Source organism: Cyprinus carpio, unplaced genomic scaffold (assembly GCF_018340385.1).
Source record: "Cyprinus carpio isolate SPL01 unplaced genomic scaffold, ASM1834038v1 S000001124, whole genome shotgun sequence".
Taxonomy (NCBI): domain Eukaryota; kingdom Metazoa; phylum Chordata; class Actinopteri; order Cypriniformes; family Cyprinidae; genus Cyprinus; species Cyprinus carpio.
In genome coordinates this window covers 8,872-16,480 of record NW_024873845.1, presented here as the reverse complement: position 1 = coordinate 16,480, position 7,609 = coordinate 8,872, and the positions used below count along the sequence as shown (strand labels likewise).

At 37.1% G+C, this 7,609-nt stretch overlaps 1 long non-coding RNA gene across 1 annotated transcript; it reads left to right on the top strand.

The window, feature by feature from the left end:
* Positions 1–5,763: 5,763 nt before the first annotated feature.
* On the top strand, positions 5,764–7,091 carry LOC122143288. Its single transcript, XR_006159091.1, has 3 exons — positions 5,764–5,987; positions 6,109–6,234; positions 6,660–7,091. It is a non-coding gene; the product is annotated as an uncharacterized LOC122143288 (long non-coding RNA).
* The last annotated feature ends 518 nt before the right edge of the window (positions 7,092–7,609 follow it).

Here is a 7,609-nt window from a genome sequence, read left to right as displayed (position 1 = left end):
CATAGAAAGTGTTAATACAAAAATACTTGAACAGAACAGGATGAAATGGTATTATTCCTAGGCCTGTGCAGACTTCTCAGCTTCATACCTAAAAAAAACAGTAAAGAAAAAAAAACAGAAAAGGCAATTATTTTAAAATACTACTAAAACATTCAGAAAAGCATTAAAAGCATGCGTGGTTATAATTAAGTTGTGCCAGTACTTCATATTTCTGCCCAAGTGACAAAAATGTCACTCAAAGGAATAGTTATACTACTAAAGGTATGAACAAGTTAAAAGTGACACTATTCAGTTTAGAAATTTAATTTTAAGAGTACTATTATTTTATTTTTTATTTTGTTATATATTCAATAACACAAGTTATTGCTTCACACCAACAGCTTTATTCATGATTCATCTTTTATTTTTCAGAGCTGAACTTTAACAACACAGAATTACCAGCATATTAACCATATTTCATCAATGAACATACATATAGCCTACAAGTAAAATCATAGATAACACATTTTGCCAGTGGAAAATAAATGGTGTAAATATAAAAATAAAAGTTTGAAGAGTTAATGCACTTAATTAGTAAGACTGTACAACAATATTCAGAGAACACATATCATCTCAAAACATTTAAAGTGGTCTTCTTTATGGTGACGACACTTCCCGCCTGCCTCACGATGGTCCAGCTGGTCAGCCAGCACCACTGCGGGAACGAAATGCTAGTTAGCACGGCTTAACTGAAAAAACAAACGAGACGACTTCAAGTGTTTTAAAGTTCACCTACCTGTACCTATTTAATGTACTCGTATGACTTTTCGTCTTCACGAGTCTCCCTATTGGTCTGCTAGTGCCGCTGTGGGAGGAAAATACTAGTTTACTGGGAAAGTAAGCAAGTAAAAGGACTATACGACGAGTCTCCCCTCTGGTCTGACAGCCGCGCTGCGGGAGGAAAAGGCCAGTTAGCACAGCTTGACAGAGTTCACTCACACTATATTCATATAAAAAATAATGTAGCTTTATATCTTGCAAACATCATCAGAATAAAACGTATAAAGAGATAAAAAGTTGAAAATTAAAGTTAACTTACCACACTCTTGTGGGCTTTCATCTTCACAATAAATCTGTCATGGTGCCATGCCATCGCATGGGGAGATGTTTGTTAACACCTAAAAATTAATAACACCTAAAATGCAACTCATTACACTCTCTGTGATGTCTGTTTTGGGGGGATGGACATTAATAAATCAGACATTATTTTTTTAAATCTCAATTTGTTGATACTTTACTACATGTTAGGTGTGGATACATTTATTATTCATGCAACAATGCTTATTACTGTAATAACTTTCATTAAAAAGTATTGCTATATGGATGATAATAAGAACTTTGTCTGATGCTCTTATGAATGTTTTTATCAGGATTTTTGTAAAAGGTTAACTACCAAACTGAATGAAATAGCATAGCATTCTTCATGACCAGAGTTTGCATATTTCATTCTGTAACCCATATGCTTTACACACAACAAAAATACAATCATAATATCTGGATCTGGCAACGCGACGGAGATGCAACTCTCTATCAAGGCCCATTCGGGGACCAAATAACGTAACTGTCTTTAAAACACCTGGAGTCGTCTCGTTTGTTTTATCAATTAAGCCGTGCTAACCAGCATTTCCCTCCCGCAGTGGTGCTGGCTGACCAGCTGGACCATCGTGAGGCAGGCGGGAAATGTTTTGAGATGATCTGCGTCTCATTTCAGAGGCGGCGACTTCCGGAGGACGCATCCTTCTAAATGAGACACAGCTGATATGTGTTCAATAATTATTGTTGTATAGTCTTACTAATAAGTACATTAACTCTTCAAACTTTTATTTTTATATTTACACCATTTATTTTCCACTGGCACATCCGACACGTCTGCCTACAAAGATAGCATTTTTAATCTATTATGAAGCAGACGTGCCTGTATGTGCTCACATTAAAAGCTTTTTTATTGAAGTGAAAACGTTATATGAGCGTTTGCGTTACACGCAGAAACATTCAAAAGCATTGAAAACCTTATTAAAACTCTCACCAATCATTGTATACCGTATTTTTCGGACTATAAGTCGCACCTAAGTATAAGTTGCATCAGTCCAAAAATACGTCATGAAGAGATAAAAAACATATATAAGTCGCACTGGACTATAAGTCGTATTTATTTAGAACCAAGAACCAAGAGAAAACATTACCGTCTACAGCCGTGAGAGGGCGCTCTATGCTGCTCAGTGCTCCTGTAACCTATCAGATCGGCTGCATATTTTTACAGCTGCAGTTTGTAATCTGCAGAATAGGATTTTCTTTTTGGTTGCATTTTGTTTGCATTCAGTCTTTCTCAGTTGTCTTTAAGTTAATATTTCAGTTAACAGTTTTCAGTAGTTTTCAGTTAATGTTTTCAGGGGTATGCTACAGGAGCACTGAGCAGCATAAAGCGCCCTCTCGCGGCTGTAGACGGTAATGTTTTCTCTTGGTTCATTTCTCTTGGTTCATGTCAAATTAATTTTGATAAATAAGTCGCACCTGACTATGAGTCGCAGGACCAGCCAAACTATTAAAAAAAAGTGTAACTTATAGTCTTCAAAAAAGAAACAATAAAACATTCTACTTTTGCTAAGTAAACTGCCAACATTTTCATTTTTTATATAACGTTAACGTTAACCGTTCAGCTACGACAGTTCAATCCCGACTGGCTTCGTTAAGTTTCATTAGTGACTCTGCCATTACTGTATTTTCAAATATTAAAAAAAAAATGTACATCCAATTATATAAAAGCAGCAGTAATTCGGCTAATATAAAGTGAAATATAATTATCTTACCTTGATAGATTAGAGAGTTTGTCCATTGACACGCAGGCGCAGACCGTGTTGAAGTGGCGAGTAGCAACCGTTTTTTTTTTTTTTTTTTTTTTAAATGAGAAGTGGCGGGAAGACACGCACGCCAATCATCGCATGACTCAATGACCGCATAACACAAGTGCTTTTAGATTATAAGAAGAAGAAAAACCCTTTTGAGATACTTATAAATAAAATAAAATGGGATTATTCATAAAATAAATAATCTTGGATTGTTACATTATGATATAACCCTAAATGATATAAAACATGAAATACATACAATTAAATCAATTTGATTGTTAGGGTTATGTAGCTACCCATATCTGCATAAAAATAAATAATCTGCCAAAAAAAAAAAACTAAATTTATGTAACTATAAATATATCCTAATTTAGCCCAAATGTGGCCCATCTGGGACCCACAAATAAACAAAAACCCACATCCTAACTGGGGCCCACAACTGTATCCAAGCTGGGGCCCACATTCAGCCCATCAAAGTGCCCACTCTGAGCCCATGTCCAGTTGACCCCCACACAGCCCAGATAAATCCCATGTGGGGCCCACATGGACATGTTGGCTGGGGAGTGACTCACATGTGCTCAACTGTGTTAAGATTGGGTGTTGAACTCCTGGATGATGACCTCCTTAAATGCTCTGATCTTTAATGAGGAGTGTTGCTCAACTTGTCTCTACAAAATCCCTCACATGTGCTCAAGTGTGTTAAGATTGGGTGAAATACATGTCCACAGAAGGTTTTCACCTTGGGTAGCATCTTATGTTTCAAGCTTTTGTATTACATCACACTGAGATGTGTGATTCCATGACAGCATTGTGTGACAGAGTGAAATATATATGTCTGTGTAATTATATTTGAATCCATTTAAAAAAGGTTAATCAAGTGTAAATATGTTATTTAAGTAGTTTTGTGTTAATCGGTGATCAATTAGTTTAGTCCAACAATTCCGCAATCGATTGCTGCTGCCTTGTCAACCAGTAGGGGAGAACTCATGGTGTTTCTCCCAGTGTTGCCAACTTAGCAATTATGTTGCTAGATTTAGCAACTTTTCAGACTACCCTAGCAACTTTTTTTTTTCAAAAAGCACCTAGCAACAAATGTAGCTATTTTTATAAAGTTTTTGGCAACTTTTAGCAACTTTTGTAAAGTGACTCAAATGATTAAAAAGACACATATTTTGAAACCATTGAACATCTAGCCAGCCAAGCAGCACATCAACCTGGAGAGAGCTGGAGAAAGATGCCTAATAGTACAAACATCAAATGTGCATTAAGTTGCTAGTTCCAAATGGTCAATAATAAATGCACATTTATGATACAGCATGTTATTAGCTTGTATATACAATTGTTGTTCAGTTAGGTACACTGTAAGAACAAAATATGTGGAAAAACTGAAAAGGTACTAGTCATTTTCTACCCTGATGTTTTCCATTAAGTTGTAGCCTGTAACCTGAAAACACAAAATGCAATGTGGAATTTAAAACACAGGTAAGACACCTGTGAAAATTAAATATGTATCGTTCCTTCATATAAACAGAAGATTGTGTCCTATTTTTATAGACTTTTGTGTATGCATAAAATGTGTAACTGTTCAATAATTCAATGTTATAATTGTTCAGAATGGGCAATTTTACTAGTTAATAAGAAAATGCAAAAAATTCAAAAATTCAAAATAATAAAAATTCCGATCATAAAGATATGCTATTTATGTTACTTTTACAAATTAAAATATTTTTGAACAAATAGTTTATATATTATTAAAAAAAAAAAAAAAAAGCACTTTCGTTCCTCCATAAAGCAATTAATCGAAAAAAACTATTCGATTTCGATTTTGGCCTCCAACGATTATGAAAATCCAAATAAAATAAATTATTGTGCCCCGTTCCGCCCCCTTTTGCAGCGCTGCACTTTCGTTCCTCCATAAAAGCACAATTTCCCGTGCAAATCAGTAAAATCATGTAAGGTGACATTTGCAAAATGGGACGTGCTTGAATTATCGAAGTATATTTATTCATGTTTTTAAAAGCGTGAAAGAGAACTTGCGCTGCTCCTCAGGAAGAGATGCGCTCAGAGACAGAACAGAACACGGACATTTAAAGACATCTTTTAGCTCAAGGTGCGCACCTAATCGCTCAAGAACACGCAAAAATGTGTCAAAATGCTGCGCTTGGTGAATATTCATGTATACCTTCGTCGGTCATGTAATAAATTAATGTAAAGAGTTGAGAATGAAAATACGCGTGTAACAGTAATTTGGATCCGCGAGGCTCTTAAAGGGACAGCGGGCTATATTTTATTTTACATTTGATTATTCATTTCTGCAGTAGGCTGTACCACGCAACATGAACCTTTTCATATAAACTGCAATAAATACAAAACTAAAGCCAAACTTAAACTGAAATGAGACATTAATAATAAATGGTATAGTGAATAAATGAAATAATCATCCCTGCTAACACACGACGTAACAGTTACGTAACGTATTGGTAATTTTTGGTAATTCCGTGACTTACCAATTGACAACGTGACTACGACGTCGCATGCCTGTAATTTTATTACCATCACATTACCAACTCACAACGTCATCAGTACGTCCTTCCAACGTGACCAGATAACCAAGAACGTCGCAGATAGGTTCTCTATTCGTAATATTTGGTAACTTAATGACTTACTGGCAACGTAACTACAACGTCAAATGCACGTAATTTCATTACCATAACTTTTGTACGTTCTTTATATGCTCCCTGAGTATAGTGCTATTTAAAAAGTGTAATTAAACTTCAGACACAAGATTAAGCGTTCCTTAAAGATAAAATGTGTTTCTTTTCACCAAGTCAGAATATGGACTTGCTTTTAATATATCGTGACGTGACATACAGCGCGCGCTTCCACAGCTGACACACCACGCGCACAGTATTGACAAGAAAGGAAAAACATTTTTCGGAGTTGTGAAACTTTCTATTTCGTAAGGAGTTATGAACGTGAAATAATGACACAGACTGGCTACACCATCTCATCTGCCGCAGATACTGTATCAGGAGGACAGCGCGTTTGTTTGAGGCACTGTTCACTTCAACTGTGTCTGACAGGAGAATTATCTTTTCTGAGGTGAGTCTTTCAATTCATAATAAATAAATAGGTTGATAAAATGTATAAAACAAAGTAAAAACAAAAGTCTTGAACTCCGTAAAGATGCTAAAACCCTTTTTAATATTATTGTTTTTATTAGCCTACTAGCCGTTGAGAGTTACCATGGCAACCGCGGACACATCAGCTGCTGGAGAGGAGAGGACTCGTCTGACATTTTCTGTTTCTCGTCAGTTAAACCAAAGAAAAGTCCAACTGCGACTGATTGGTTAAGTAACATATTAGCCACAGTCTACTTTAAGTACTTTTGTTGATATTTATACCTCTGATTATGGTATCTTTCCTTAATGATCTGAAATGTCTGCTAGCAAATATTACGCTAGCGTAGAAACATAATTATAGCATACTAGATTTGAGCTCTATGCGTATGCTACGCCGTACCTACTACGCGCACCCGACGTATAGGGGCGGTTTTGATAGCTTTGTAAATGTTTTTGCTGATAATTTGTCAATAGATAAATGGAAGTAAGCTAATTAATTTAACCTAAAAGTCTGCACTGTAGAGTCTATCAGTGACGTCACTTGCATGCAGTCTAAAATGGGCTGAAACTATTTCAACGCACTGTGTTTCAAACACGTTTTTGATTCTTCATTGTAAACAACTATTGATAAAAAAATGTACTGTGATTTCAGGAGTGTCTAAAAAACCCTCTAAAACCGAGGGGAAGTTCCAAGAAAATTTCTGATGGGAGCTGCTGACAGAGATATAGAAAACACAGGTGATCAGAGAAAGCTTATTAAATAACTTCATATTTATTTTTTACAATATATCATCATGCATCTGTTAAATCTAAAAATGTGAATTGTGATATCTTAAGATTTGTTTGTATGTTTTCCATATTACTATTTTTCTTTTCTGCATTTCCCCTATTCTCTAGTTTGTTTACTTCTAATAAGGAGTTGGAGGCCATGGAGAAGCAGATCCGTGACTTCGTGGAGAAGCAGATCCGTGACCTCGTGGAGAAGCAGATCCGTGACCTCGTGGAGAAGCAGGCTCAGCTGAGAGAGCGGAGAGCCGTGATGGAAACATTCAGGGGGTTGATGCTCATAAGTCCAGGGTAAGTATACAGCTAACCCTCCTACCACCTCTACTCTGTGTGGTTCTCTGCAAAGGCCCGGTGTACCCAAGACACGATCTTCCCAGCTGTCCTTCACCGTATTTAACAGTGTAAGACATGAACCAGGCCCTGGGCGACGACCTCTCTCCCTCCGCTGCCTCCGGTCTTCAGGAACTCCACCGGAAACCTATTTGCTCCACTTCACGAGACAGAACACGACTCTGTGTTCATCAGAGACTCCATCATCCGGCACGTTCGTGCCATGTTAGCTGAAGGTAAGTGCACTGTTTCCCTGGTGCTCGTGTTCTTGATATTTCTGCACAGATACCCGCGATCCTGAAGGGTGAAGAGAGCATCGGAGCGGTCGTGCTTCACGCCGGGGTTAACGACGCCAAGCTGCGGCAGATGCAGACACTAAAGAAGGACTTCAGGAGTCTGATCGAGACGTTGCGCAGCCATATTGCCTGCATGATGATCATCTTGTCAGGACCGCTTCCAACGTATGGACGAGAAAAAGGAAGGTTC